The sequence below is a fragment of the Suncus etruscus genome, chromosome 2 (genome assembly GCF_024139225.1).
Source record: "Suncus etruscus isolate mSunEtr1 chromosome 2, mSunEtr1.pri.cur, whole genome shotgun sequence".
NCBI classification, from domain to species: domain Eukaryota; kingdom Metazoa; phylum Chordata; class Mammalia; order Eulipotyphla; family Soricidae; genus Suncus; species Suncus etruscus.
The window spans coordinates 107,980,234-107,992,068 of record NC_064849.1 but is presented as its reverse complement, the minus strand read 5'-3'; the positions used below and the strand labels follow the sequence as shown (position 1 = coordinate 107,992,068).

Here is an 11,835-nt window from a genome sequence, read left to right as displayed (position 1 = left end):
AAAAGTCACATTATGGTTATCATTTTTAGGTGTTTTGTTTGTTTTGTTTTGTTTTGGGACCACAATCTGGGATTCTGGCATTACTCTCAATTCTGTGCTCAGAAATAACTCCTAACAAACTCAAGGAACCATATGAAATGCCGATAACCAAACCCTATGTTAGCTACATACAAGGCAAATGACCTACCTGCTGTGCTATCATTCCAGCCCCATATTTTTTAGAATTTTTAATTTAATTTTATTTATTTAGTTAGTATTATTATTGTTTATCATTTATTCATTATTATTGCGATGCTCCGGGGTTACTCCTGGCTCTACGCTCAGAAATTACTCCTGGCAGGCTTGGAGAACCATATGAGAATCCGAAGATTAAACCAAGTCTGTTCTGGGTTGGCAGCATGCAAAGCAAATATACTACCATTATGCTATAACTCCAGCCCATATTATTTAGAATTTTAAATCAATTTCATATAATGTTTTTATGAATGCTATAATACACTTAGTAAACTACAGTATATTATACACATAACTTTCATGTGTACTGATAAACAAAATTATGTTATTTAATTTTGTGATATTTATTTTATCTTGAAAAAAATCCTTAATAAATTTAAAATACCTCTGTGGGGACCATTACTGGCAGATTAGTATCAAATTTTGCTGATAGTAGTTATAAAGCTGAATTATACCGTTGTTATAATTCTCTCAAAGATTTGTTGCTGCAATATCTGTACAAATTGCTGAAAATGCTGTAATTAGCCCTCGAATAACTACCCCACCCACTCACACTTAAAAAGACACAAATCAATAAATGTAGGAACCAAGCCTACGACATTAAGAAAAGCTAAATTTTATTTCTGCTATTGAAAACTTCTGTGCCTTTTTATTTTGCAAGACAAAAGTAGACACTCCATTAATATGATTATGTAAATGAGGATACTTGTGTAACATCATTAAAGGGCCCAAGCTTTTATTGACAAGCATTTCTATCATTTAATAATTTTGGACTTTTTCTTTTAACAATTTATTGGTGTATTATATCTCTGTCACTACCTTGCTTCATCAGACCTGTATCCCTAAATGGTTAGAGACATGGAATTTGGGGCAGTCTCAACACTCACACATGGATCTTTTAATTTTACGTTTGTGAGCACATTCCTGCTCTTCTCATAGTTCCTAAGCATCTGAGTTGCTCTCCCTGATCTAAGTTCCTCAGTCTTCTGACAACTTATGACTCTAACTTTGCATTTTAATCCCTTCCTGCATGAATTATGTTAGAGCAGATCTATTTTCCTGACAAAACCTTTATTTGAGGATCGAAAAACAGTATCTAGATTCTTTGTAATAGTCAGCTCTCTACCAGTATTAGGACAAAAATCAGCTAACTTAATCATTTTTCCCCATTAAAAACCTGGAAGAATATATCAGGTAATAATGATTATTTAGGATAAAAAATAATATATTTTAATTCTTTTTGAATATAGCATCTTTCCTCAATCCATTCTAAAATATTTTCCTTGCTACTACTTTATATATATATATATATATATATATATATATGGCTATACAGAACATCAGATAAATACTGTAATAAAATTATAAAAATGTGATACATTATATTTTTCATAAATTTTGGAGTAAATACATATTAATTTCACTGTAGATATGTTGTATATTTATGATATGTTGAAGAAGAAAAATTCTAGAGAAAAATTGACAGGAATATGGGTAGAAAAAATAAGAATCATGGGGTTTAATTATTTTTGAGCAAAGCCTTACTATGTATAAAAGACAGTGAAAAAATATCTGCTTTATTTGATTGCCTGAATGTTATGGATTTGAAAAGGCATATGGTGAGTTAAGAGAGGAATCTGGTTCAATTAGTTGAAGATATTGAGGACTTTTTTTCAATTACAAATTAATTGTACACTGTTCATACTCATAAATTTTATGTTAAGATCTGAGTTACTTGATAATTCAAGTGTGAAAAATGACCTTTACTTTACAAAAATGTTGATTTAAAATTTCTAGCAAAAGATTCTCTCCTTGCAATAATCATGTATTCTGGCATTAAATTAATTTTAGATGTTCAAAAGACACTATTAATTGAAACACCCTACTTCAAGGAATTTAAATGTCTTTATAACAGAATGACCAATGAAGAAAGAATTAAGTATCTCTTTTTTTTTTCTGGTTTTTGGGTCACACCCAGCGGTTATTATAACACTCAGGGGTTATTCCTGACTATGTGCTCAGAAATCGCACCTGGCTGGGGGCGATAGAACCAGGGTCCATCCTAGACTACCACTCCAGCCCCTATACTATCACTTTTTATAGATAAAATATTTTATATAAAATTTAGTTAAGATAATTTTAATATAATAAATATACAGAATTTACATGGAGCGATTTCTAAGCAAATAGCCAGAAGTAACCCCTGAGCACCACTAGGTGTGGCCCAAAAAAAAAAAAAAAAACCCAAAAAACTGTACATGGTAGATTATGGCAAAATAGAGGAAAATGCAAGCTTACATAACTTTAGTACTAGTACTAATGGAATCACATTACTGAAGACACCAATTTTTTTTAGAATTTATTAAATATAATTTTTATTTTAATCATAGTGGCTTATTGTTGACAATAATACTTTAGGTACATATTAACATAAAATCAGGGGAGTTCCCATCACCGAATTGTCCTCACTCCACCTCCGTTCCCGTCCTGAAGACACCAATTTTCATTTGAAATGTCTTGAGATATATGGAAGATCCAATCTATTGGACTTCAAAAATTTTGTTTTTTAAATCAACACCCCTACAAATCTTGAACAACTATTAAAATCATTCTTAGGCCTGTTGGACTTAATAATCAGGTTACTAGACTTATGAAATAAATGTATGCTACTGAAAAAGAAAACAGAATCGAAGAATGTGTCCATTGTTTATAAAAAATTCAAATAAAAAAAAAGACTTATTTAGCAATAATGACTTGTATTAGGGCTCAAAAACTATATAAATCAAATCTAGCTTGTTGTATGCTCTTGCACAATCTATAAATTAAGAAAGGTTTATTGTGTTTTTAATACTTTAAAAGAGAATTTTGGGGGGCTGGAGTGATAGCACAGCAGTACGGCTTTGCCTTGCACAAGACCAATACAGGACAGACCCCGGTTCAAATCTTAACAATCAATATAGTCCCCCAAGCCTGTCAGGAGTGACTCCTGAGCCCAGAGCTGGGAGCAACCCTTGAGCACTACCACGTGTGACCCAAAAACGAGAGAGAGAGAGAGAGAGAGAGAGAGAGAGAGAGAGAGAGAGAGAGAGAGAGAGACAGAGAGAGAGAGACAGAGAGAGAGACAGAGAGAGAGAGACAGAGAGAGACAGAGAGAGAGACAGAGAGAGACATAGACAGAGAGAGACAGAGACAGAGACACAGAAAGACAGAGAGACAGAGAGACACAGAGACAGAGAGACAGAGAGAATTTTTAGATAGAAAAAAGTTTTCCAATTATAGTGTCTATAAATAAATTTCAACTATAATGAGATAATGCTCATCCATCCATATATTATCCATGGATGTTCTTATTTGTTTTGTTTGTATTTTGGGGGGAAGAAACATATCCAACAATATTCAGGTCTTACTCCAGACAATGCTCAGAGAACCATGCAATGCCAGGGATCTAACCCAGCCCAATAACATACTAGACAAGTATCCTAGAACCAATAGAACCAGGTAGTTGTGAAAGAAGCACCGGTTTTCACATCTAAAGTATTATCAAAAATTTTAATTATTTTTTTTTGCTGATTCTAGCTTGTATTCTTGAGGAAGCTATCACTATCAACAAATATTTATTGAGCATTTACCATGACACTATATTCTACAGCTCGTGTTAGGAATATAACTGTAGTGACTTTATTGACACAACTCAAAACAATATGGATTCATGTGCAGATCACCTCTGTAACTTGTAGATGTGACATTATTTTGAAAAATGATCTCTATAGATTAGGTTAAAGATGTTGAGATGAAATTACTCTGGATTATGTAGGTGAGCCATAAATCCAATGAAGTGCTATTAGAGCAGAAAAGGAAAAGGCACAGAAAAGGGAAAAGGTCATGATAAAAAAAAAGGTGACATAAATAATGATGGCTTAAGATCGTCTATCTATATCCTCTTATCAGCTGATGTATTGGATGAAGTTAGCGTGATGAAAAGTCACTGATTTGCAAACATGTTTTGAATATTCAGGATTTTTTAATGTTTTATATGTAAGAAATAAATCCAAGAAAAATCCCCCTAGATTTTTTGGCTTGATATTCTGGGTATACAGACTTTCATTACCTTTAAGGATAAATATTTTAGCAATAATATTTGGTAAAGAGGTTAGGAATTTATTTGTGGATTTTTCTGAGTCTAAGGTGCCTACTAAATATCTATATTTTTCCAACAGATTTTATGTTATTTTTGAGTTGGGAGAATTTAATTTATAGGTATAAATTTATGAGTATTCATTATTATATTAAAAGTAATTAAAAGCATTAGACTGGAGAAAATCACTGCAGAAATTACTTTTAAAAGGAAAATTCTTGCCAGTCTTACTTTTCTCTTTCCCTATGAAGTTCCATTTTCCTTCTTGCTCTTCTTCACCTCTTATTTAAGATTCATCTAATTGTCAATCTTGTCCAAATATCCTCTGCCGGTTTCAATCAATGAAATGATTTGCATAATCTTATAGTCTATACTTTGTTGTACAAACATTCATATACTTAAGGTACAGAGGTGTCTAGTGATTCAGTTTCCAAAGTCAGTAACCATTTGTCTTAAGGGTTAGTGTCTGATAGATTATAGAATGTTACACATAGTATTGAAAGCAAAGTCATGAACATGTCCTTCATTTTTTAAAGCCTACTAAATCGCACTCTCATAGTCACTGAAGATAATTATAGTTACTGAAGAGAAAAACTGACAATTAAAAGTGATGAAGCTTTTTATTACTTTCCGTTTGGACTTCAGGAAGTGTTTTTACTAAAAATAATCTTTTTTCCCCACTAAAGCAACACGATGGCTTTTTATTATTGCATATCTAACTCAACTTCCTGCTATATGAGAAGTCATATATTTTAGCTAATAAAATTTTAGTAGCAAAGCTCTAAATAAATAAAAAAACTTCTAAGACAGTCATTAATGCATGAAAAGGTGTAGTTTAGTTTAAAATATAACCATTTAAGCTTTTGTTTTTCCAGGTTCACATATATTCTAAGTCCAATAAAATACAATACAAAGTCCTTCATAACAACATAAATTGATTCCATGACTGGAAATATTATAAATAGTGAATCTGAAATCCTATCTGTATTATCAAATGGTAATTGAGCAAACTGATAATTTTTACATTATATTTCCTATAATGACACTAATAATATTTTAATAAGTTATTTTGAAACTTAAGTTTGTGCATCTTTTTCTTTAGGTATGAGCTTATATACTTTGAAATTCATTGTGGGAATTTATTATTTTTGTAATCATATATTATTTATATACATAATGGTTATTTTAATCAAACTTCCATAAAAGTCTTTTCTTCAAATTAAATCAATACAAATCAAATCATTTTGCTTTTTGTAATATTTTGATTCTTGACAAAGAATAGTATGCTCTGCTTCTGCATAAAGTTGACATAATAATCAATAATAATTGAGTGAAATAAAGCTCAAACAATAAAATATTCTCTTAAGAAATAAAAGGCTTAACAAAAGGATGATCGGTTTTAGACTCAAGAAGTATATTTATTTATAATTCTATCTTTAAAATATGTTATTCTTATTAAACTTCTTAACATCCAAATATTCCAGTTTTCATAAGATATAATGGAAACATTTACAAATTTAGAAGGTCTTATATCTTAGATTTGGCATTCTCTACAGTTTAAAACTCATATCTTGCATAAAACTTTGAAGTTACAACTTTGACTGAAAATATATTGGTGAAATACAAATATTTTTCTATCTTTATTATTTTAATTAGGAGTTCACGAATAAAGTGTAAAAGCAAGAAATATTTGCCTTATTTTCTGGAGCTTCTCATAAATAGCAGTACAAGGAGTTCTGGTATTGGGTTATATCTGGATTCCAATATAAGATTCAATTTTTACTTTGTATCATGATGTCTTATAACCCCATTCTGTTTCCAATTTTATCAGAATCTTCCATTTTTCAAAACATTTATATATTTCTCCCACTCTTTTTTATTTCAGTGCTTGATATTGAACTCAGGACCTCACATGAAGGACAAATGTTCCATCAATGAGATACATTTCAAACCCCAATGGTTTAGATTATTATAAAAAACATAAATTTAAAACTTAATTTTTACTCTAAATAATTATGAATGCAGCACTATTCCTTCCATTGAGTGCATAAATAACTACTTTATTCTCCCTGATACTTTAATTATGATCCTTAATATAGATTTTACATTGGTTGCATTTTGAAGAATATCCACTTACATATTTCCAGTTTAATATAATTTACTAAAAACCTGCTTATTTTGTATTTATTTACAGTCCAAGCATTTTAACTTTATAAATATTATCCTCTGAAAAAATAAGATTCATGACTTAGATTTTTAGCTACTTATATTTACTTAAAATTAAGAAATCAGGAGCCAGAGAGATAGCACAGCGATAGGACATTTGACTTGAACATGGCCAACCCGGAATACCTGGGTTTGATTCCCTGCATCCCATACGGTCCCCTGAGCCTGCCAGGAGCTATTTCCAAGCACAGAGCCAGGAGTAATCCCTGAGAATCTCCGGGTGTGGCCAAAAATTAAAATTAAATAAAAATTAAAAATAGAAGTAAATTTAAGAATTCACACTAGCATCTTATGACTAGGCATTGGCACAGAGTTACGAGTCTCAAACTGTCTTTAGGAAGGTGTGGGTCTGTTGAGAGGAGAAATTATCGTGGTGATAGAGTTTATATTTCACTGAGCAGAATTTCTGGAGATAACCTGAAATTGACACAGACAAAAGCAAAATAAATGAATTGAAAAGGTATTGAAGAATTAAAGTATGGTAAAATTCAGACCTAACCCAAGACGATGCTGAATGATTTTAGCAAACAACTATGGGACAATTCCTGAGAGGGAATTATAATGAAAGTGATGGTTGGATCACAAAAAGTTGACCAGAATGTACCAAGTAAACTGAAATGAATTCAGATTGTTCATCTCTCATTTTTTCACTCTATCCCTTGACACATTTCTAATGAGCACCATTAATAAATAAGATGGAATTCAAAAATTCAAATGACTCTAGACCTGAAAGAAGATTTTTCTAGAATAGGCCACAATATTAGAAAAGTAACTAAACTTAGAAAAAGTACATATGCATTGTTGTTTTTTATGCTGTTGCTGGGTTTTGTTTTTGATTTTTTTTTACCTCGAAAATTTTGCTCGGGAAGTTCGGAGATAAGATTCTCAGCCACAGGTCAGTGGTTCAATGAAATGGTCCAAGAATACTAAGCTGTTCTGAACCTGTATTGCTGGTAAATAATCTTGGTAAATACACATTGGCAGTACTCAGGGGCATCCAGTGCCAAACCTGCAGTGCCTAGGTTCCTCTGGTGTGCACCAGACAATGTTCACATAGCTAATGGTGTTAGGAATAGAATTAGTGTTTGTTGCATGCAAGTTATGTGATCTAACTCAAACTCTGAATAATCATGTTTTAATCATGAATTTAAATTAAAGATTTATGTTTAATTTATTAGGCCACAGGAATTCCCTTTCTTCCTCAATGCTTACTGTGCCTATGCAAAAAAAAGGGGGGGGATGGGAAAGCCAAACCCTGTCACTTCAGCACCCCCACTTTTTCTTGTTTTCTTTTGATTTGTTAGTTTTTGACTTTATTTTCCTTCTTTCTTTTTCTTCCACTTTTCTCTTTCTTTTTCACTCTTGTGGTTATTATTTGGTGATTTATGTTTATTTTTATTTGCCGGGTGCATTTTTTTTCCCATTGTTTCCCTCTCTTTCTTTTTTTGGTAGTTGTTACCATTTTTTTTCTCCCTTTTTTCTTATCCTTTTTATCTCCAATGACAGTGGAATGGATGCTCAATCTACAACAAGCTGTAAAGTAGAGACTAGTTGCACTAACATTCTGGGGGGTAGAGGAGAGAGATATGGGATGCATACTGGGAACAGGGGCGGGGGAAGGACACACTGGTGGTGGGAATGCCCCTCATTCATTGTCACTATTACCATAAATGATGCAGTGAAAGATTTGTAATGCACTTTGGTCACAATAAAAATTTAGAAAAAAATTATGCAGGGCCTGGGACGGGTCCTTCATATATTTGAATGTATACGTGTACATACACATGACTCTGCATACAAATATCAATATATAAATAAATATGTGAATGTATAAATGCATTCATGTACTTGTATATTTATTCAAGTATACACATACTTGACATTTTCTAACTAAAACCAGTGTGAGAAAACCTGATGGCATTTAGTGTTCTAAAAATCTGAACATATTTCTTTTTTGTAAAAGTGACTGTTCATTTCTTCTCCCCATTTTTTGATGGGGTTAGATGTTTTTATCTTGTAAAGTTCTGTCAGTGCCTTGTATATTTTGGATATTCGCCCCTTATCTGATGGGTACTGGGTGAATAGTTTCTCCCACTCTTGTATTCTGGGCACTATTTCCTTTGAGGTGAAGAAGCTTCTCAGCTTAATATAGTCCCATTTATTTATCTCTGCTTTCACTTGTTTGGAGAGTACGGTTTCCTCTTTAAAGATACCTTTAGATTCAATGTTATGGAGTGTTTGACCTACATGTTGTTCTATATACTTTATGGTTTCAGGTAAGATATCTAGGTCTTTAATACATTTCAATTTTACCTTTGTACATGATGTTAACTGGAGGTCTAAATTCGTTTTTTTACAAGTGGCTAACCAGTTGTGCCAACACCACTTATTGAAGAGGCCTCCCTTTATCAAAAATTAGGTGACGGTATATCTGGGGAACATTCTCTGAGTACTCAAGCCTGTTCCACTGATCTGAGGGTCTGTCTTTATTCCAATACCATGCTCTTTTAATAACTATTGCTTTGTAATACAGTTTAAAGTTAGGGTAAGTAATACCTCCCATATTCCTTTTGCCAAGTATTGCTTTAGCTATTCGTGGTTCTTTATTGTTCCAAATGAATTTCAGAAGTGTTTGATCCACTTCTTTGAAAAATGTCATGGGTATCCTTAGAGGGATCGCATTAAATCTGTACAAAGCTTTGAGGAGTACTGTCATTTTAATGATATTAATCCTGACAATCCAAGAGCAGGGTATGGATTTCCATTTCCGTGTGTCTTCTCTTATTTCTTAGTCAAGTAGACTCCAAGGTATTTGAGTTTATGTGAGACTAATGTGAATGGGGTTGCTTTCTTAATATCCATTTCTTCCCTATCATATTGGTGTATAAAAAGGCCATTGATTTCTTTGTGTTAATTTTATAACCTGCTATATATACTATATATATATATATATATACTATATAGCTATAGTATGCTATTGTTTCTAAAAGTTTTTGATAGAATTTTAGGGTTTTCTAATATAATATGTCATCTGTGAACAGTGAGATATTTTCTTCTTTCTTTCCTATCTGGATTCCCTTGATATCTTTTTCTTGCCTAATCGCTATAACAAGTACTTCCAGTACTATGTTAAATAGGAGTGGTGAGAGGGGGCAACCTTGTCTTGTACCAGAGTTTAGAGGGAAGGCTTTCAGTTTCTCTCCATTGAAGATATTGTTTGCCATTGGCTTGTGATAGATGGCCTTGACTAGATTGAGAAAGGTTCCTTTCATTCCCATCTTGCTGACAGTTTTTTTTTTTTATCAAGAATGGGTGTTGAACCTTATCGAATGCTTTCTCTGGGTCTGTTGATATGATCATGTCTAAAAGGCACAAGAATAAATGCTCCACATCACTAATCATCAAGGAGAAACAAATCAAAACAACTATGAGGTACCATCTCATGCCACAGAGATTGGCACACATCAGGAAGAATGTGAACAATCAGTGCTGGTGGGGATATGGAGAGAAAGAAACTCTTATTCACTGCTGGTGGGAATGCCATCTGGTCCAACCTTTGTGGAAAGCGATATGGAGATTTCTCCAAAAGCTGGAAGTTGAGCTCCCATATAATCCAGCTATACCACTCCTAGGGATATATCCTAGGAACACAAAAATACAAGAATCCATTTCTCACACCTATATTCATAGCAACGTTATTTAAAATAGCCAAACTCTAGAAAAAGCCTAGATGCCCCTCAATACATGAATGGTTAAAGAAACTATGGTACATATACACAATGAAATATTATGCAGCCATAAGAAAAGATGAAGTCATGAAATTTTCCTACACATAGATGTATATGGAATCTATTATACTGAGTGAAATAAGTCAGAGGGAGAGAGATAAACACAGAATGGTCTCCCTCATCTACGGGTTTTGAGAAAAATGAAAAGCATTTCATTTAATTCATGTAATGATTCTCAGAGACAAAATAGAGGAAGACTGGAGGGTCCAGCTCCCAACATGAAGCTCACCACAGGGATCGTTTAGTGTAGTCACAGAAATAATTACACTGAGAACTATCATAACGAAATGTGACTGAATGAGGGAAGTAGAAAGCCTGTCTAGAGTACAGGCTGGTGTGGGGTGGAGAGGAGGGACACTTGGGATATTGGTCATAGGAATGTTTCACTGATGAAGGAATATATATATATATAATATATATATATATATATATATATATGAAAAAAAAGATAAGGCCTCCCAATTCTTACCACAGGCTGTGTTCTTTATACTGACTGTATAGAAAGAGGAAGTATAGTAAATGTACCCCATATACACCTCAACACAGGCCCTTTGCCTGGTCTGTATTGTGAATTGGGAGACAAAAAAAAAGAAAAATATGAACGTAAGTGTTGTTGATTGATGGGGAAATTTTGGCATAATACACACGAACACTGAAAAAATAACTGCCACTTTCAGACCTGTTAAATATGTACTCTTTCAAATTTGCTTATCTTTGTTTCCAATAAATAATCTTTAAAAAATTAGTGAATGACCTAATTAGAACAGAGTTTATGTATCTACATGCAAAATTAAATGAATTGTAAAGTTATAACCATTTCATTAAAATAATGATGGCCAATTTATAGTATATAAAGCAGTTCATAGTTGCTTTTAGTGGTTCTACATATCCCTGCTTTGGTGGGAATGTGTTATTTGGACAAAATTGCTTCTGTTATTACTGCATACTGATAAGCTAATTCATAATGTTATTCTGTATCATTTGTGGTCATTTTTGCACATATAAGCAGGGTTTTATTTAAAGGGTATAATATAAGAGAAGCACATTCATTTTCACACTGTGAAATCAATCCCCCAGATAACCGATAGCTCAGAAATTTTTTAGTCTTCCTGAGCCTAAAGAATAAGAATTAAAGTTACATTTTGAAAATAAACAAAATTAAGCTAGGGAATAAACAAGACTATTTTTCTTGTTTTTTTTTTTTTATATTTGTTTTTCATCTAGTAAAGTTTGAAGGAAGCATTCTAGTTTTAATGTATGTAAATTACCACCATCATTTTGGCTTAGTAACATTTTTAAATTTTGTATAATTGATATAGGTATTTATTTACTCCATCACCCCATATTGTCTACTAAAGCCCTACCAAGAGTGATTCTGAGCACCAGTAAACATGGCCAGAAAACAAAACCAAGAAAGTTGAAGCTTAATAATTGGCTAAGAAATGTAGAAAT

At 32.5% G+C, this 11,835-nt stretch overlaps 1 non-coding gene across 1 annotated transcript; it reads left to right on the top strand.

Moving 5' to 3' along the window:
• Positions 1 to 10,835: 10,835 nt before the first annotated feature.
• Positions 10,836 to 10,968, top strand: LOC126002543 (small nucleolar RNA SNORA51). Its single transcript, XR_007493232.1, has one exon. It is a non-coding gene; the product is annotated as a small nucleolar RNA SNORA51 (small nucleolar RNA).
• Positions 10,969 to 11,835: the final 867 nt, after the last annotated feature.